General features: G+C 38.8%; 1 protein-coding gene across 7 annotated transcripts in view; it reads right to left on the bottom strand.

Moving 5' to 3' along the window:
- The window catches only part of JADE1 (jade family PHD finger 1), a 150,634-nt gene that overhangs the window by 128,770 nt on the left and 475 nt on the right, over window positions 1-21,389 (bottom strand). For 3 of the 7 annotated variants that reach the window (XM_046941068.1, XM_046941069.1, XM_046941071.1), the window contains exons 1-3: window positions 20,600-21,338; window positions 15,722-15,896; window positions 13,367-13,467 (exon numbers count right to left, since the gene is read on the bottom strand). The gene's annotated coding sequence lies outside the window, so the exon portion shown is untranslated. Of the gene's footprint in view, window positions 1-8,110; window positions 8,241-13,366; window positions 13,468-15,721; window positions 15,897-20,599; window positions 21,339-21,389 lie in introns of those variants that run through there. The other 4 variants (XM_046941072.1, XM_046941070.1, XM_046941074.1 and 1 more) reach the window with 3 other exon arrangements.

Below are 21,389 nucleotides of genomic sequence, written 5' to 3'. Positions count from 1 at the left end.
AAAACTTCATTCTTCCTGTTGTTGTAGAAATTATTCAAAGGGTCTTTTACAGATACAGGCCTACACATCACTGAATACTAGGAGTATTCTGATATACACTGTGGTTCATGCTTATTTCTAATAATAATATTAACTATAGTATCTGACAAATGTAATTGCAAGGAATTTGAATTTGCTTTCTAAAATATGCAATTCTCACATGCAGCCACTGGATGGACTTACGGAGCTAGAGAATATTTTTGGTTGTAGACAAGATACACAATTAGGTGAGAAATTGAGAAGAACTTTCCTTTCTCGGAAGCAAAAAATTTTCTTCAGGAAAGGCCTGAGCCTACAGCAAGCAACAAGAAGATTGCTACAAAGCAAGGTACAAGAAAGGATTTAATCTCTTCTCTTCTGTTGATCCTTAATTTTCAACACCATTAGTTTAAGAAATACTAGGCTGTGGAAATGAAACAGAGTGATAGGAAAACTTGATTGTAAGAGAACATGTAAGCCAGTACTAAACATAATTACTTGGTACTAAAGTTCTAAGGTAAAAGCACTAAAAATTGTACTGAAAGGAAACAGTCTGGAAACAGAAGCAAATCAGAGTTATTTGAAGTTCAGTTCAACGTTTTAGAAGTATACTACTTCAAAATAGCCATACTCTTTAAGAATGATTTTGGGAAATATTCACTTTAGGTAGCTCACTTTTTTCTGGAATAGGAATCATATGAAAATTTGAATCTCACTGCATAGTATTTGAAAAACGAGCCTTGCATTAAATCATCCATCAATACAAAAATGTTATTCCTTTCTTTAGTATAGCTGGCTGTCACAATTATTTCTGAGTATTTCAAATGTATTATGTTTAATTATAGGGCGGTCTATTTAATGCACTTTTTAGACTAGTTTTCATTCAGTGTATACAACAATAACATATATATGTGTGATTCCATACCTTTCTCCACTTGTGTAGCTAAGAGTAGTAGGTATCAGTTGTGCAGGAAAACTCACTAAATCTATCCAACTCCTCGAACTTCAAGTAAATAGGGTCATTGTGGGGGAAGAAAGTTAAGTTCAGGAATGTAAGCATAACAAAAAAAGAACTCTTGCATAAATCTCTCTATACCTGCTGCTCTAAAGCTGAGGTAGTGACAGACACTGACGTGGCCCCATCACTCTCTTGGTATAACCAATTGTAGGATATAAATGTGATTACATTGTTTTATCACTTTATCCCACAGCTTCTCTCTATTCTGTCCCAAATTGTTCAGAATGGCACCAAACGTACCTACAGTTGAGATAACTCTGCATGCCTGAACTTCTTTTGTCTTTGTACTGTTAAGTACAAACTACTGTTATATGTAGACTTTCTGTAGTGAGTGAATATTCTCTGACTATTTAATTGCATGGGATGGTCTTGCTGAGCATACTGTTATAGCCAGGATGAATGAGATATACAGTTTTGTAAAGCACATGAGCAGGGAAGAAAGGCTGTATCTGGTTCCGGTTCAGTGTGACTGTCTACTGCTTTCAGCCTTCTTCTGGAACAAAATATCAAATAAGACTACAGACATCTCAGTTATCAACCTATATTGATCCCATTTAACTTCTTGGCCCTGAGAACAGTAACTCTGTGGATAAAAGGAAAGCTGCAGAAAAAAAAATTAAAAAAAGATCATTCTGGATCTCCCCAGTATTTTGCTGCTTTCTACCATATTCTTTAAATTCATCATTTTTAGAAAAGCAAATCAAGCCTAATGCAGGGCCCAGAACACACTAACCGAGCAGCCACATTCAAAGTTATACATGTACTTTAACACCATCCTAAGTCAGGAGATGACATCCATGAATTAATTGCCTGTGGGGATAAGACAGAACATGGAATAAGAAGGAATTACACCCCTTAAAATTATAATAATCATAGTGCCCATCATTGGACACCGTTTGGAAAAGAAAGCAATATTCCTGCGGAATGCCAGGACTTCTGAATGCCATATGCTGTCCTGATCTCAGATGGGGGAATAACATCTAGTATAAAAACCTTGCAGTCGGTAATGGAGACTGCATGCTCTTCTCTCCCCCCTCCCTAGCTCTCTGACAATTACTAACAGTGATCTTGCAGGAATGAAGTCAGGCTACAAGAATATTGAATGACTGAGTCAGGGACTAGGAATGGGACTGGCAATTGCAGAGTCTGCCTGATATATATGATTGCCTAGAAGAAAAATTGTGACAAACTGGGTTCACTTTTACCTCAGTACAACTGTATTTTCTTCCTCATGTCTCTCTAGTACATCCAGCGTCATATCAAATGTGTGTGCCTCCCTGCTAAAAATCTCCTGGAAAACTTCATACCTCAGCCAAGAATGCTTCCACTGCAAAGCCCCTGAGCATGACTTGCTATTCTTGGCTTGTTCTGCCCTCCTTTAATTTCTTGACCTTGTTCTGGAACTAGGTGTTGGTCTGCTTTTAATCATGCCAGACTAACCAAACAGCAATCTTCTCATACCAGTGCTGATTTAGGAGCCTCTGCAAAGCTGTTGCTTTGGGAATCTTCAAGCACACAAAGATTAGGTCACACACTTCCTTCCAGGGTAGTTGGCACCATGAGTTGCCAGCTCCAAGCTGGGACAATAAGCTGGGTGGGGCAACATCCTAACATTATAGAGGCCAATGTTAATGGAGTCTATGGAATTACTTACACCACTAATCTAACCACCTACATAAGCAAATCAAGTGAATCATCTACCTTACTGGTCTACCAAGTCTCAGACACACGTGATGCTAGATATCACACGAATTAGCTTTTTAAAGTGCTTCAAAATTACATACTACAAGTCAAGCTACTTAAAAACACATTCTAAGTTTGGGAGCAGTCCTCCTTCAGGCAGAATATATAGGTAATTTATTGTTCTGCATGAGCCATTGAGTAAGAAACTGTTTATTCCTACCAATAGTACATTAGTTAAAGGTTCTCAAATGAAGGAATTGCAACATAATTTCTTTATTCTGCCACTATGTCAAACTTTTCAATCTGCTCTGCTTAGGAAATATGAAATAAATATTTATAATAATAAATAAATATCTTCTAATGAAATATCTGTCAGGCAACTGATTTCTAGAGGTAACAACAACAAAGCTGATTCAAAACTCCTAATCTTTTATACTCACAGGTTGCTCAGAGATTGTTCAGTAAATTGCTTTATTTGCATTGGATACACTACTCAAATCATTCAAACTAGTAACCTGCTCTAGCTACTGTGCACCTGAGAGCGTAATAGTAAATCTGTCCTATTACAGCCAAATGACAAATATCAGAAAAAATGTTGCCAAGACTGAGGATTTTGTGTGTGTTGAGGCCTGTGAATTCCCACCCGCTCTGTGCAATGCCACTGTGCATATATTAAGTCACAGTACAGGCTAAGAACAGCTTGGAAAACTGCAAGTGTGGGTGACATACGACATACAGTATGAATTCTCCTCACTTAACTAACATCATCTACTTTGACACATAAATATTCTAGCAGCCCATTCTTGTAATTCATTAAACTGTTTTTGACTTTTTGGGGGACATTCATGTCTGCCACACTGAAGAAGTAACAAGATTACAGTACCCGTATTGCTCAACCCCAACACTTGAAATGTCTAAACCTTGTGTCAAATTATTTTCTGCTTATCTAGCATGCTTGCACATACTCATGCTGACATTTCAGTGTTCATTTCAGATTAGCTTTTTAAAGGCACAAAGACTATCAGTGCATGTTTCCACATGCTCTGTAACCTATTTCTACCCAATTTAGGGTTTAACTTCTGACACCATACACATAGCCTTTGCTCACTGGAAGCAAACACAAATACCCACGCAAATACAAAGGAAGAAAGAATTTGAAAGTAAAAATAATAATTTGCAATTCCAAAACAACAGCTGAAAAAATTGATAAATTTTCTATCTAGGAGGAGACCTATTATATTTATGTGTAATCAAATTCCAAAGTCAGAAGTTGGCAACAACAAACTCCTCTCCCCACTAATACAGGTGTATCCAGAGCTGATCGATGAAGCTCATAGGTAAGTTCAGTGGAGCAGAGGTAACTCTACCCTTGTTTTGTTCAGCTCCTGTGCTTTAAAACTCCTTGTACTATGTCACAGCTATCTGTGCTTGATTTTGATCCTTGCTGCTTTATAATGAGGTATGTCTTTTTTATGAGTTAGTGCTTAACTTTGGAAAATGAGATGTGAAAACTTGTTACATAGCATACCTTTCACTCAGAAATGTGAGTTTCTCACTGCTTGCTAATGTGCAGACTGCGTGCCACAAACCCACCCTCTCTAGAAATCCAACCTAAGTGAGGGAATGGATTCCTTCAAAAGGAGTGGGTGTGAACAACATAGGGCATTAATTTTAAATACCAAAATGCATCAGTAAGTACCAATACTCAAATTAATGTTATCTTCCTCATCCGTGATTCAGAACCTCTAGGTGATCTCAGAGCTCATCAATGGTGAATGATTCTGAAAATCAAAGGAATAATCTTTATATCCATGCTTTAGTTATTTGTGTTAAGAGCTTACTCTTGAGCAAAGATCAGTGGAAATACATGCCACAATTACAAAGCAGTGTAAGTGGGAAAGGAATATACAGTCTAGCATAAATCACACAGCTCATAGTACATACAGAACAGAGAAGCATACTACGATCTTTTTCATAATGTGTTTTTCTTGAATTAAGGAGTTTCTAAATAATGCAGTATTACGCATGAATTACTTAAATAAACTGGAATGGCAATATCATTTTATGTAAAAATAGAAAAATGGTTCTCCATAGAAATACCTGAAGATTATAACTGTGATTTCACAATCAGCTTAAGCCAATCTGTTTGCACAGTTGTGGAAAGCAGCTATTCCGTTCTCCATCTCTGGCTGTAAGCTTATGCATTTCCCTTGCCAGGGCTCTGTTCAATAAAACAACACTACTCCCTCAACGCAGCTACCTTACATTAGGCCAGCTTGGAGAACACAGCAGCAAACTCAGTGATGAGTGGTACAGAGGTCTTTGGTAGTATTAAGGTGAGATATTAATGAGGTTTGAGTGACTCAGGAATCCAAAGATCTGTTTTCATGCTTAAGCTCTTGATACAGTAGATGCCTGCATACCTCAAAATGAAATCCAAAACAACTACAGAACTGATCAAGAAGCTGCTTGAAGATACCATCTTAGCAAGTACTTACCTAGAGTGGGTCAAGAGGGAAGAGTCAGTGCATGGTTACTATTGCTCTGTTCCATCTACTTAGGTGTCAAGATACAGAAATTCTATTATAGTAACAAATCCAATTTGTAGCCCTTGATCTGAGGTGGGAAATCTGATCTAATTTCATTTTTTTGGCCAAGAACGGTGACAAACAAATCCCTCTAATGTGTGCTCTGATCACAAGCCTAACATTTGTTGTTGGATAAAGGCTGGGGTAAAGGAATTGGCCAGGTATTTGTGATGCTTGATTTTGTACAACTTGAAGAGAAAAGGGGATGTTAGGTGCATTGGGCAAGATAGGAAACACGTCACTAATTCTTTAGCATAAACGGAAACAATACCTAGAATCAGAGAATATCCTAAGTTGAAAGGAACCCACAAGCACCAAGTCCAACATCAGGTGCTGCAAAGGACCACCTAAAAATCAAGCCATATGTCTGAGAGCATCTAAGTGACAAGATGACAAATTGTAGTTCTACATGTAAACACAGGGGAAAAAAAGGATTTAACATTCTTATATGTGAGATGCGAATTGCTGTCAATTAAAAAAAAACATCGACAACCCAAACCACAGACTTGTCTTAAAAAATTTTAAGGGTGATCTTTTTCATGCATCCAGATTGAGGCTGCATTTGTCCCACATTAATTTACTTTTTCAAGCTTTCAATTTCTACTGTGAGATAGTACTCATACAGAATTCACTATTCCCATCTACGCAAAGCTACATGAATAATGATGAGCAATGACAGGTATTTCTAAAATGTAGCTTATATGGCTGTAACTTCATAATCTCAGCCAGAATGCCTCCAGAATAAGTAGTGGAGATGCATACCACAGCAACATCCATCAGACTTTTTTGAAAAAGTACAGACATTTCACCGTTCTTACTTCTGGAGTCTTTTTTTCCTTGATTGTATAAATGAGTGATGAGACCATACAGCAATTTTCTATATCATTCATAGAACTTTGATCCTCAGCCTTCAAACAAGTTAAAGCAATCTGAAGACTACTTCAGATTGGACTGTCCTGCTAGACCAGTACAACAGCTGCTCTTTACCTAGGAATGTTTTCATGAGTTGCCAGTTAGGTCATCCAAACCCTCAGTTCAAAGAACAACAGAATCAGCTACCATGTCCTCACATTTCCATAGGAGTTCTTACATCAACACAGACCATCTCACTTAATTGAATTCCCAAGTGCAAATCAATAGAAAGGATACAAAAGGAAAGAAGTTCTAGCCACAGTCTCTGCTGATCACCAGATTAGCATTGCAAAGACAACCATAAAAACTGCCTGCTCTAGTTAAAAACTGCATTCGGTAACAGAGATTTGTTTATTTTTGTTTTGGAGAAGGTACCTAAATCGGTTGCAGTATGCTATTTCTAATTCACTTTCACATCAAAGGGTAAGAATATATTTAATCAGGAAGACTAGGTTATATCAGATCCTCTTGGAAGCTGATAAAAAAGGAACTGCAGGTGTCATAATAAAGAAACACTTGTATTCCTGGCTGTAAAATGTCTGGAATTTAATCAGATTCAAACTTTGCAGTTTGTGTACCTGTGTAAGTTCACAGTTCTCTGGACAGACCAAGACACCATAGCAAGTTCCCCTTTGCATTTAGAAAAGGAATTGAATCATAGAATCATAGAATCACAGAATCTTAGAAACACAGAATGGCTTGGGTTGGAAGGGACCTGAAGGATCACCAAGTTCCAACCCCTCTGCCACAGGCAGGGTTGCCAGCCACTAAGATCAAGTACTAGATCAGATTGCCCAAGGCCCCATCCAACCTGGCCTTGAACTCCTCAAGGGACGGGGCACCCACAACCTCTCTGAGCAGCCTGTTCCAACACCTCATCACTCTCTCAGTAAAAAACTTTCCCCTGACATCTAATCTAAATCCTTTAGTATAAAACCATTCCCCCTTGTCCTATCACTATCTACCTGTGTAAAAAGTTGATTTCCCTCGTGTTTATAAACTACCAAAAACACAGCTTTCCTACTTACTATCATTTGTGGATGAAGAGCCTGGGACTCTACATTTGATCACTGATCATGGTCATGAACACATAACAAGTCTAATGCCATTCTGCTGTATATTTGTGTATTTCAGTGTACTTTCAGAATGATATTAAATTTAGGCATATGGCCAGCTCATTAGGATGGGAGGAGAAAGATAGGAAGCAGGACCTATGCTGTTTATTAGCAGCTATGGTGAAAGTAAAAGGCAGGAGACCAGAACAAGTTGCCTGCTCTATCTGAAAGACACGGTAGGGATCTAATTCTGAGCTGGACACAGAGACTGCTGAGGGTTGGTGACATTAATGGCTGGTGGGTGGGAAGTGCTATAGCATCCTATAGAACAGCTGAGAAGATATTAGATACTGCAGTATCTTAGAACAAAAAGCAGTGTTTTCTAAAACAACCTGTTTTACCTGGACAGGAAATAAAGGGAACTGTTCTCCTCTGAACCTGCTCTTCTTAAAAGGACCTTATGCTGTTTGTTCTCTTCTAACTGTGGTAGACTTCAGAATATAGAAAGAACTAGATATTATCAGCCACACATGGGACTCCTGCAGTTAAGAAAAATGCTGGTTCCTACAGTACAGCAAAGAACATAGAGAATTTAGCTGAGATGTGAGGTTTTATGACTGTGTTAGCAAATATCCAAGTAGCACCAAAGACACACACTACACAAAAGGGCTGGAATGGAAGTACTCTCAAATGACTGTAGAAGCAGCAGAAGAAAGGAGCACAGGTACAAATTATGAAAAACACAGCTATAATAAGGCACAGAGAGATTGTCAAATCAGCAGAAAATTATTGCCCCTTTCCATCTCATTCTGTACAGAGGAAGAACTAGAACTTACATATCTATGATGATAAGTCTCCAGCTGGGCTTCTTTAAATAACAAATGTCTATAATAGTGGAAACAGAACTCCTGATTTTTCACAGGCAAGAAGGATTTTTAAAATGTGCTTGCAGTGAACAGCCATATTCTAAGAAATATAAAGAAGCTTTCATGAAACAAAGAGCAGAATATGAAGCTCCCAGAGAGGAAATAATTTAAAAACACCAGTTTTTAACCAATAAATACTAGGATCCTTCTTGAAGGAACACAACTTTTTAAAAATACTTGACTAAATTTTCTTATTTAATAATTATTTTCCTTAAGAGTTTTTTTCTTCTCATGTGTGCAGCCTTTAATTAGACTGTTCAGACACAAGCAGTATTAGCTACTCTGTCACAATTACCCACATTTTTTAGCTAATTAATCCTTGAATAGTCTTAAGGCTACCAGCAATTTTAGTACAATTGGCAGCCTGAGGCCCCTAGGAACTGTTCCAGCAACCAAGAATAGCTGGAACAGAGAGTTGGGCCAGCCGTGACCCTTTCTCCTCAGCCACAACCTAACACATATCTACTATGCCAAAGGCAAGAGCAACACAGAGATGAAAATACTCCTGAGTGGCTAAATGTGCTCTCTTTATGGCCTTTTAAAACTAATGGAGTAGCATAAAGAGGCTATGGGGAAATGGAAAATAGGACCTTCTAAATGTTAAAGCATTGGCAGGACTACTAATGATTTTTCAGTTTCGCAGTGTTCCATTAAAACAATAGTAAAAACACAGATTCTAACACACGACTTTTATTCACTGATGTCTCATACTGCAGTAATTTTGCTGCAGTGTGAGTGTCAAGTATGCATAAAATGCTGTGATTTGACAATATTTCATGTGTATTTTATACAGGTACAAGTAATTTCACAGGGGACACACAGGGACAGCAGAGAAGCATAAAGACCTGTGACCAGTAAATTGATTTTGGCCATACACTTGTGGCATACTAAAATTAACATAAAAATTAAAATTAGAACTTCAGCTTCAAATACATTGTTAATTCAGATTTTGTTCCACAACTCCACCAACAGTGCAGAGAATGGGGAATTCCTTTTTAAAACCTTGTGAACGTTATGAAGGATCCTCTTCTAAGTGGTTACATCCCCACTGAAGGTTTAGCCCTTAACTTCTGCTTTTGTTAACCTCTTCAATTTAGACCAGTGTTTTCGCAGAAAAAAAAAAGTTTCTCATCAGATTCTCAAAGGGAACTGACTTCTTGCATTGCATGATAATTTGATCTGGTGTAAAAGAAGAGGTGACTGCACCTGATGCGAGTCTGAGGGAAGAGCAGAACTGGCCACATTCACTGGATGCCCTCTGGTGCTCTGAATTAGGTGAGTCATAAAACTTCAACGCTTTCAAAACCATTCTGGAAACTACTTTCCACTGAATTGTGAAGAACAAAATAATTTGCAGAAGATGTTGCAAAACTATTAGCTTTCAAGTTAGAAGGCATCCACTGTGCAGAGTTGGCAACTCCATTCTTTTAATTTAATCTTTAGCTTATCAGCGCTGATGAGCAAACTGATACAAATATACCCACAGGTATGTCAGCATTGCTGAGGCTGACTGTGAGATACACACTGGACTCAGAGCAACAGTAATAGCTCAGCTCTGCTGTCAGCAGCAACACCACAAAGCTACACATGAAGACAGGTTGCCTCTGGCAATAATACTGACTTAAGTTACTTCGAACAACTTTTCCCTCCTTCCTGCCTGTCCTGTTCCCTTGACAACCACATTACTTTATCAAAAAAAGTGGCTTTTAGGCTGCTGTGTGAATCGGGCCCAGGGCACTAAACAGGTATTAAAGAAATACACTGCAAGAAGATGTTGTTGGGAAGTTTAAACTGAATTAGTCTCCTGATTCAGTTCACAAACATCCACATAAACAGCTGTGTTGGCACAGCTGAAAGGGTGTCAAGAACAAGCAGCTGGCAGTTGAGGTGAGACTTGGGAACGCCTTAAAACAGGCTGCTGCTGGGAAAACAGCACATAAAACAATGCATTTACTGTATCCGTCTTGGCACAGCATACCCACATGTGTTGGCCACTTCCAGAGCCAGAGCCCATGATTTTATTTACTGTCATTATATGAGGCACCAGTAATCTTTTACCATTCTTTTTGATGAAACTTGCCTTCCCTTCTGGGAGGAGACTGGGATTTGGATAAACAACTGAATGCTCTTAGCACATGACTGCAATTTACCAGCCTAAGGGAAAACAAAAGAAAACCATATCTAATTTGGGTTCCACTGAAGTACAGGCACAAACCTCAGTCCTTCTGACTTGTATCACGAAGATACCCCCCATCCCGGTACTTCATTGTCAGCTATTCTAAGTCCATATCTAAAGCACTGCACAAAATTCACGCATGGTGTAAGAGCTGTAACATTTCCCAAAATAACTCTAGTGTTCTGACTCTCAATTTCCTGCCGTTTGTGATCCCCTAACATCAGAGTCTAAGACTAGAAGAAGAGGCAAAATTTCTTCCTGCAGTGGTCCTGTTCATAGATCAGATACTAGGATAGACATATCGTAGGACAGATATTGTGGAAAAAAACAGTTTAACAAGATAGCCATACACTAGGGCAAGTTGTCCAAGGGCCTACTGACTCACTAGCCTTGGAGATACTCAGAACAACTTCCCTTTTTGTTACATTTAATCCCCCCTGTAAGTTTGCTATGTAAGAAATTAGATAATACCGGTGGCTTTGAGAAGCTCAATGCCCAGAAGCAAAATCCTGAAAGGTGAAGAGTCACTGCTAAACTTCAGTTTTTATAGTACCAAAGGAGAAGGAGTTGATTTGGGTTTTTGAGTCTCCTTCCAGACAGTGGAGATCCTATACCTTTTTCCATATCTTCTTTTAAATTTGAAAATGTAGACCTCATACAGCTAATAGTTGGGGCCTGATAATGAAGGAAATGGGGGCTAGTTTTCCACACTAGGTGTGTTCTCACTCTTCATATTGCTTGTAACATTCCAAAACCAACACGAAGCCTGAGACAGGGAAGACAAAGCCATAACTACATGCAATTCAGAAATCATTTTGAGGGCTATGGCTTTGGCATAGGTATAAGGCCCTGATGTATGTTACCAAAAAACAAAACTAAAAAAAAGATTTTAAAATGCTTGTTTACAGGAACATTTATTATGTTCATTTTCTGTAAGGCTGTAAGGTTGTTGAGACCTACTCAAGAAATCAGAAGATAGTTTTGCCTTGCAGTATGAGAGCCTTTCTAAGCATTATTTTTTTGCTTAGGGGGACTTCTTTTCCTATAATCTGTGAGAAAATTCTAAGCTGGGGTGCCACTTGTCATTACTTTGCAATGAGATTTAAGTACATTGGGAGTTAACAGCGTAAAATTATAATAATTACATATAATTATAAATTGTCCTGTGTAAAACATTTCTGTGTGTTTTGCCTTACTGGTGCAATATAACTTATTTTAAAAGACATGTATATATATAAAAAAGTGTTTAGAAAGGTTTCTGACATAAAAAAAAATGCATTGGTAAGGATTCATAGACATTACTGTTTAATGATGAATTACTTCTTTTGTGATCGAGATGCTCTTACTCAGACACGTTTTGATGACAGCACGTTCTCTGGAGGCTGGTATGATTGGCATGGGAGCATAGAGAGCAGTGGCCAGCAGGTAAGGGCAGTGGTTCTTAATAGACTCTCTGTAACTTAATGCTAAGACTCACCACCGATGGAAGCCTGACTGGCAATCAAGATCATAGGATCATGGAATCAAAGAATGGTTTGGGTTGGAAGGGACCTCAAAGATAATCAAGCTCCAACCTGCCAACCTCCATATCTAATACTAGACCAGGCTGCCCAGCGCAGATACTGAGAAGGTAAGCAGGAAGGAGGAGGAATACAGGACTACATTTGCATTTGAGGGATCGGGTCTATGTGTACCAAAGATCTCTTGGATACTCAGTTATCCAAGCATTCTTCAGTCACATCACACTCGCTATCCTTTCCCACACTGTCCATAATGGAAGAGTAAGCTGTCAATGCCTTTTTAAAGTATCCAATTTTGTTTGAATTCTATTGAAAATCCAGCAACTTAACAAGCCCGATCATTTAAGGGAATCAGACCCATCTGGGCAAATATACTCAGTATTTTTCAGTTTTTAGGATTTGTGATTTCCCCTGAGCCTTTAAGCATCCAAAGCTAATTAGAAAAACGTGTCTATAGCATCTGTGGCTCAGTAGCTGTACCCTCTCAGTCCCAGGTGCACTGTAACCACTGGTAGAATAGCTGTTGTTTCTTCTGCAGGTAAAGTCAAATAGACAAATCACGTTACTATTTACATACACAGCAAATAGCTATGTATCATCAAAATTTTGTGTATTTCATCACATTTCTCTTGGAAGATTTTTCTATTAATGCTTTAACAAAGCATTACTTTCCAGAAAATTCAGTGCCGCAGCACATTTTAAATTATCTTCTCCTACATACTTAGCACTTGCATATAATGTAATATGATTGCAGTAAAGTAGCACTAGTAGTACAGCTTACATCTAAATGGTCATGAGTCCAAGCATGTGTCTTGAGTACATTATGTGAGTGCTTGTAAGAACTGAATAGTGGTATGAAGTCAAGAGTCTACGTTATTTCTCCACAGGAAACTGTATTAAAAATACCAATCTCCCAGTACAATCTGGTGTCATTCTGATAACAAATATAAACTTTTAAGAGGTAATAGTGGTAGCAGAAATAGTAGTAGGAGACTGCTAAAGACGGCTAATTTCAGCCCTGTGAAGAATGATTTTACAAAGTTCACTAAAATTTTTCAAGAGAAATTGAATGACTCCTTAATTTGTATTTTTTGAATACTCCGAAAGTGCTATCTTTAGTAGATCTACAGCTCTACAAACTCTTAACTAAGATCTGCATAATAAGAATTGCTGCTAAATTTAGAGTGCTGTTTACACAAGACAGGCATGTTACTTATTATAATTCCAATTTTTAGAAGTCTTGTACCTGTAGAAGTTCTATTACCATAATTTTGTCAGTTAGAAGAACATTTTCATTGATGTACACCAGCACAATTAGTATAGATGCAGTTGTATTCGAACAAAACTGACTTACAGCCTACAGTACATACCGTACTTCACAAAAGTATTTCTGCATTTGTATAATTTCATCTACTTTACAATATCTTTTTCAAGTTATTCCCTGAAATGGAGGTACAGGTAGGCTCTTACCTTGAGTTTGCCAGGAACAATTACTTTTTCAGCTTATTCTACACCACTGCTCACTTTTGCCAGGTTTGCTATAAACTTCCAGCTCCATTTGTTTCCATAAACTAGACAGTTCAGAGGAAAAAAAAAAAAAGAAAAATCAGAGACAGTACCAGTTTTCATAACCTCTGTTATTCTTCAGTTAAATCAGTTACATGGGCTGGTCTACTATGCGTCCCCCCAAAACTGTTGTGCTTGCCCAGTGAAGACTGAATTGCAGGTATAAAAATGAGTAGCCAAGGTTGTTGAACCTATGTTGAGCAGCACTGGCATTGAACATTGAATTGCAGTTCATTACAGCCCCGGGACAGACAATACAGACAGACAATAATGACAGACAATGACAGTAAATTCATACATTCTAATGGAAATAATGACAATTAACAAAACTCCAACAAAACCTTGAACAATCTCAGCCAATTTTATAGCAGAGATAGTAATATTTGTATACACTAATGGGTTCAACCCTTAGATTTAGGAAAACTCAAAAATCATCCATTTCACCCTCCAATATTCTTGTTTACTATCTTTACCTCTAGTAACTACTGTCATGACAATTCATCTTCAAGATGGAATACCAAAGATACATAATATGACACAGCAGCTGCATATTTAAAAGAAGAAACATGGAGGGATGCACAAGATTAAATCTTCCTCTTTTATAATATGAGCCTGAACCTAAACCTTTAATTTCAAGAATTGTATTTCTAATTATCATTATGAATCAACGTTTCCCATCTCATTGTTTACATTAATACATAAGTGCACTTGGGATTTCTATGTACATCGTATTCTAAACTATTTCTGTGTCCGCCTAAGGTGTAAAATACTGCTTGAATTTGTGACTCTTCCATTCTTTTCCTCTGAGGAAAAGAAATGTCTGTCTTTCTACAATTAATCAGATGTAGATGTGCACAGACTTGAAAAAGATTTGTCTAAGGCCTTGTTAGGGTTTACTGCATATTAGTATGGCACATATCCTGTGAGATAGTAAATACCTGGAAGAAATAACTCCGTCCCAGGTGAGTTCAGATCAGATGAGATACTGTCTGTTAGTACTACTCTACTATTATGCATAGTAATCAGGCATATCTCCTGCTCAGCTGACAGAAAGCTGGCATAAAATCTGAAAAAACACTCTAGCATATGCTCTGGCTGATTCAATAAAAATGCAGTCATGTATACACACCAACACAGATCAAATTTTTACTGCCAGGAAATCCAGCATGCACAGACTTGATATTACTTGATACAGAACCACAGACATATATTGCTTCATATTTTCTGTGTGTTTTTACTTACTTTACGACGAGCATGAATAAAGAGTACAAGTTTGTTTGAAATCTCCCAACCAAATATTCGGGTGAAGTGACCCTACTGTAGTATAATGGTTCTTCAAGTAAGGACAAACATGATCTCCACACAGCATGAATGCCTCTTTCATAACATCGGTATACGTGATTTTGAACATCCATGGTCTAAACAAAGAGATGATTTATTTAAGGCAAAAGAGGCTGTAATGCCCTTCAGTAAAAAAGATGTTAGATGGGCAGTGTAACTGCACACCTGGAGATATGTTCATGTATAATGTAGAAATTTTTGTGTCACTTTTCACCTCTTTACAGCCACTAATAGCACTGGAGCAGAGAAAATCTCTGAATTTCTATAGGAGACAGTCCTGTACAAGCTTTATCCTGTGCCTGAGCTCTCACATACATTTACACTGTCTGCATAGCTCAATCCTTTTTCAGCCCAAATTACTAGAAGTAATGGTTGCTGTTACCACTGGAGCAAAATTTAGTCTCTAAAGAATACTTCTGCATGACTGCATTGAACATAGATGTTAACGGGAAGTTGTCTTGAAGAAGTTAACTCTTTCTTAATCCTTACAGGTTATTTCTGTTTTATGCCCCTCCAGCTTCCAATTCTAACAGACTTTTAAATTATAATACTGCATTACTTCTTTGGAAGATGGATTTCCCATTTCATTTCAGCATAGTTCTGGACAACATTCAAAATGCAAAGAAGGTAGGGTGCAAAGAGGGAAAATACAGATGCATACACAGTGAGCCCACTTTTTCAGTGTCTTGTGTTTTATTTAGTCATACACACTTCTGCTTGGTGAATGTAAAAGGTAGATCGAAGGCTGCTGTTTTAACAGTATTATAGACTCACTTTCAAAATGCTTTAATAATGAAAGACTTAGAAAGTATTCTAGTATATCTTATACATTGCTGTACTATTTTTTTTCAGAAACATACTGAGGCAACTGCATGACTCATTTTTCAATGTTCTAGGGCAGCTTTCCTCTTTTATTACCTTGACATAAAGTTTCTTATTCGTCGTTTCTGTAGCACCTGCAGTAAGTCTCAGAATTTGATGTTCATCTCTTGCAGCTCAACAGTGATGTCATTACAATGGAAATGCATTTGTTTGCCGTGTGTAGCAGTTGCCTTGTTCAGTCTCCAAAATGGTTCTTCCATACTCTGAGCACCTGCAAAATAAGAGAGAATTCATTAAATCTGCATATGTTCAGAAATACAAAAGAAAACTGTTGCCTAGCTTGCTTGTGGTAAAGGCCCCAATTCACAAAGTTTAACACAACAGCCATGCTGCTTTCCTGAACAAGGAGGTGGTAACTTCTTCCAGTAGAGAAATTTCTTCAGCCAAAGCAAAGGAGATCTTGTAAGCTCTGGTGACAACTCTACAGCAGTGAACGCTGAGTGTCACAAACAGAAGCAACTCTGCAAAATTTGCCTTATTAATTAAACAAAACAACCAAAACTTCAGCTGCATAATCAATTTTCAGTACTATTTATCAGGTAAGGGCAAATGCTTCTGGTGATCTGCTGATGTACACATCGTTACCTGATACGACTTCTACATTGTATTCTGCACCTTCCTCACCTTCCCTCAATGAAAAAGAGAAAAAGGTGGCAAAAACTGAAAAATATGGACTTTGACAACAGAGAACTTCAGCAACTTATCCCTCACTACGAATGCTTGCCTGTGAACTGGAGGAGCATGTGTGCATATTTTCCATAAAAACAAACAAGCAAACAAACAAACAAAACCAACAAGTCAGACTTAGAAGGACAGACCTTTGGAGACTTTTAACCCTGATACATTTTGTCCAATGAAGAAGTCCTATTTTGGGCAGTCTAATTCAGTATTAGTTTTAAAACTAAATGAAAAGTGTCCACATTAACAGTGTTTCCCAGAGAGGAAAATAACAATAACAACCAAACAACTGAAAAAAATCCTCAACTCATTAAAACCAAGTCAAGATTTCCAATATTTTTAAGTTTGTGAAATTAAAGTCAGTGGGAAAGCTGCCATTTACTTCACAGGATTTAAACTGTACCATTGTACAGATAAACATTACCTGGTTACTTAAGAGCTTGGCATGCCAGTGTTGTAGTAAATACAAAAGGTACAATTCTGCCCAGTATGCTAAAGGTCACACATGCATGAGTGAGAACTGAGTTGGGAGAAGGGAAACACTGAGGTTATTTGCAACTGCACTAAGCCATTCAACTGATTTTCTGACCTCAACTCTACACTGCCCATACGCTGTTCCATTATCTATTTCATCACTTTAACTAGGAGGCACTGCAGTTGAGACATGGCAAGAATACCTGCTCCTGAGCTCCTGAATTGCAATGTACCAGCAAATAATCTTCTTCCCAACCCTCCACACAGGTCTTACCCCCAGTTTCCTCTCTTCTATCTGTATAAGATGCTTTTTTTTTGTTTTGTGTTCCTCCTGGAGACCTGATGAAGAATACTCTTCTGCAGGTCTCACACAGTGCCTCCATTTTCTGCCAGTATATCCCGTGATACCCTGAGTTAATACAATCAAATGATTTGGGCATTTAGAATTCCTCCTATGCTATCAACAGTCAAATAGGAAAAGGCAGTTACTTAGTGCAGGAGTATGTCTCACTTATACCACGAACCTATCCTCTTGCTTCCAGGTGGCTATGCCCAAAGCAGAGTGCAGGTTCACCAGAGACGTGTCCCTGGTTCTGAGGGAAGGCACTACCAACTGGCCAGCTGGTCAGCGCTACACTGGTGCCTACAGCTTTCTGCTGGTCCCAGTCTGAACTACAGAGACCTTTCTGTGATGCACAACATCAGGCCGATTACATTTCTAACAGATGAATAAAGTCAGACTGTTTTGTTGGAGATAACTTTGTCTGTTGCTGCAACGTTATCACTGGGTACTTTAGGTATCACACCATTCACAGAGACTAGGAAATAGCTTTTGGGAAATGAAAAACTTTATCTGCTGATACGAATTTTGCCATAAGGCTATTCATATTACACTTTCAACATTTGGAAAGAAATTTCCAAATAACTTGTATGGGCTCAGAATCACTTCATTAAAAGACCCTGTCATGTGACATTGAGAAAATACAGATAGGTTTATTTATGATACACATGAAATAGGTTTAAGTACGTAAAGCTTACTCACAAATGTAAGCAGATTCTATTTTGAAATAAGACATCAAGCATTGCATTAACCTCAACAGTAAACACTTCCATGCTGTATCAGCTTAAAATAAAATCAATCAATGCGTCCCATACATTAACCTGGGTTTAAAAATATCCCAGTCAATGGAGCTGGCTGTTATTCCAAATTTACTGGAACATCTCCATACGCCTTCACACACGGTTCACCTCCTCATCTGTCTTGCATGTAGCCATAGGGGGTAAGACTTCAAAATTAGTGGAAAAAAAACCATTAGCCACGAGACTGGATTGTATGAGTGTTCAATTTCAGCCTGTAAAACTGTGGCCTCGTTGTGCCTTTCACTGAATTCAGTTTTATTTCCAGAGACTGCAATAAGAAGTATTTGAAAAGAAAAACTGATGAACATAACACTGAGTTGAGGTATTCACTTCTAATGGAAAAGTCATTCAGATGTCCTACTGGCTTCTCCCTAAAATAATGTTACAGAATTATTTCCTATGTGGAGCAAACAAAGTAGCCAACAACTGGTTCCTTTTTTAAATTCTTCAAAGGAAGTGGTGAATCTGAGGACAAAGATGCAATAGGAGGTCATAATGTATCTAACATTTTAACATTGCAGGAACTATTATGAAGTAGAAAACCTACACTGATGTAGGAAAAGATTGAGCTTCTCACACCAAAGAGCAGTAACTTTAAAAGATACTACTGTTTTTCCCTTGTTGCCAAAACAAGTTATGCCAGATAGGGCAGAGAGACTGCTATGGAAGTTAATGGCTATTAATCTCCAAGAACTACAGGATAAACAAGTAACAACGGATTAGATTACATACAATATAGTTTAAATTACTCATTTTCTAGGTGCTCCTCAAAATTTGTAAGGGAAAAAACATAATTCAAGAACAAAAGCTAGAGAGCAATAACATGAAATCAGAAACTTGGTGACATTCTTTCATATATACATTTCCAGGGCTGACAAAGCTCTTTCTGGGAAAATGACAGGGAAGTATTTCTACTTTAATTTCAGAACTTGGCAAAGTATTCATATTTTAACAGGTAATCCAGAACGCCTGATGTTCTTTTCAGTCTTCTAATCCTGTTGGTGTAACTACTTCACTGACACACACAACTTCATACATTAGCAACCTCAATGATGGATCAGGGTCTGCGACAGTTGGCTGCCAACTAGATAAAACAAGATTTGTTCACACCAGCAGAACAACGAAATACGCATAAAGAACAGTAGAAGCAAAACTGCAGTAAGAGACTTTTGTGGACTTTTAATTGGTCATAGGTTTATAGAAGGTCATTGTTACACTTTATAGGGAGAGGCTTTCTGTCTTGGCAAACCAAACACAGGCAAAGCAGAAACTCTGCAGAAAGTCACGGTGGAGGACCAGCAAACTTCCCTGGCAGTTAAAGCTAGGAGCAGGGGGACAAACTGTTGTATTACATTACTTCTATTTTACTTTGTTATTTTCTAGTGTTTAAATCACTTCAAGCAAAATTCTTTTAAATTTGACCTTTCAACAATCTCACTTCCTCTTCGTTTCCAGCTCTCATCCCGGGATCAACAACAGCCACCATTTTCCTGCACTAGATCCAAAGCTCACAGAAGTAAACTGACGTAGTAATACAATCGTAAGAGGGCAGTCAGAACAGACAAATGAAGCCTACAAGGTCTCTAGTAACCACGGGTCTGTAAAATAATTCCTCCCAGAAGACAGCAGAACACCACATTCATCCAGTGCGAAGCCACATACTTTCAGAGATACGCACATTGGTCAGTATGAATTTGGAGACAGTAACTCAGTAGGAAGACGGTTAAAAGTACTTCACATTTCTTAGTACTTTTCTAAAACCATCTTTAAAATGCAGAAGTAACTAGGAGAACATTGTAAGAATTTGCAGAAATTCTAATTTAAACTCCCGAAGGAAAGAGATCTGTAGGTAAAAGTACATCTCCATCTTTTTCTGACCTAAACCATAGCTGTGCCCAGACAATCCAAGCATTTTACTCTTCCATGATAAGAAACTGTTCTTAAATACAGCCAAGATGTAATTTGTTGAGGTAAAAAATACTCTCTTAATAGAGCTTAATTATATGTATATTAACTATAACCTATTCAGATTAGGAGGAAGAGAAGTAGCTCCAAAAGTAACACCTCCCATTTTATTATGTTGGCCCATGATATAAGTGAAGGTCTGTAGTTAAATTCCTCATTCAGAAAAAAAAATTGCACATTCTTTGATGCTGGCTGAATGTTTATGGAGACCAAACAGTGGATGTGAGTGCAGGGAGGCTGTGGGTGGTGAGTTTCAGCAGTGGTGACAGTGGGTCACCTCCACTGGTACAGATTGTTACGTGTGTGGCATGCAGGTTCTTGTTCATTGCTGGCAAAAAACACATAGCTAACGGTAGTGACTACTGAAAAAATAGTGTTTTGTAGCTGAGAACGTGCTCTATCAAATAGTGTTATTGTGCTCTTCCTATCTGTTGGAGTGTCCGTGGAAATAAATAGGAGGCATTACTTTCAGAGCAATCTAAGTACTTCAATTGCTGGTCTTTAACTGGTGAGAACTTCACCCCGTTTCCTCACAAAGGCTATCATTACTAAACTGGCTCAGAGGGCAGAAGATTAAACACCTGGCCATTACAGGAGGTGTTGAAAACGCTAAGCATTGCTAAGTGTTACTTTCTGCCGGGTTCTTGCACTGTTTACCTGTCTGTGTGAAAATATTTGAGCTCTTCAGCTTTTGTAACGGAGTTACGAAATGGTGCTTTGCTCTCGTGGCAGACGTTAAGCAGGAAGGGATGCTTCTGCACCACGCAGCTGCATGCAGTAACAAAGCCGAGAGGGTCCAAAGTGCTGCTGTCTCACATTCCAGCGCCAGGCAGAGCGGCTGAGCCCGGCTGCCGTTCCCCAGGCCCAGGTACGCACCTGTAGCAGCTCTTCATCAGCGTGACGCTGCTTTGCCTGGGAATGCATTCTGAAGACGAGAAAGGGCTAAACCCTGCCAAAGTCCTTACGTGTGCTACGGGGTAAGGGTACTCCTATAGAGATGACTGAGTCTCTTCTTGAAAATAATAAAGCTTTTCGTCTTTCACCGTGTTGCATCAGTAAGGTACATGAGATGGGCGTGCTGCCACTGCTAGATTTTACCGCACAAACAGTAATTCTGGTGAATCAACCCGTCAGCATCCCTCTCGTCTTCTGACGGCCCAAAATGGACGGCGCTGTTTACCCGCATTTACGGGCAGCGAAACGCAACGAGCAGCCCCTCCAAGGGCTTCCCCTCCGGGCTGCTGCCGCGTCACCTCACGTGGGCACGCCTGCCCGCCCAGACCGCCTTCGGGAACAAAGCCGGGAGGGATCTCTGCACCAGAGCCGCAAGCAGACGTGTCACTTTCTCAACGACCGCCTAAAGGGCGCCATACGACGTGGTGGCCACGTGGTTACCACGGTGGCCAGCACGGCCGGCCTTCGACCCCTGCATCAGCGGCACGCGCAG

This window comes from Gallus gallus, chromosome 4, assembly GCF_016699485.2.
Source record: "Gallus gallus isolate bGalGal1 chromosome 4, bGalGal1.mat.broiler.GRCg7b, whole genome shotgun sequence".
In the NCBI taxonomy this organism is placed as follows: Eukaryota; Metazoa; Chordata; class Aves; order Galliformes; family Phasianidae; genus Gallus; species Gallus gallus.
This window is presented reverse-complemented; position numbering and strand designations above follow the sequence as displayed.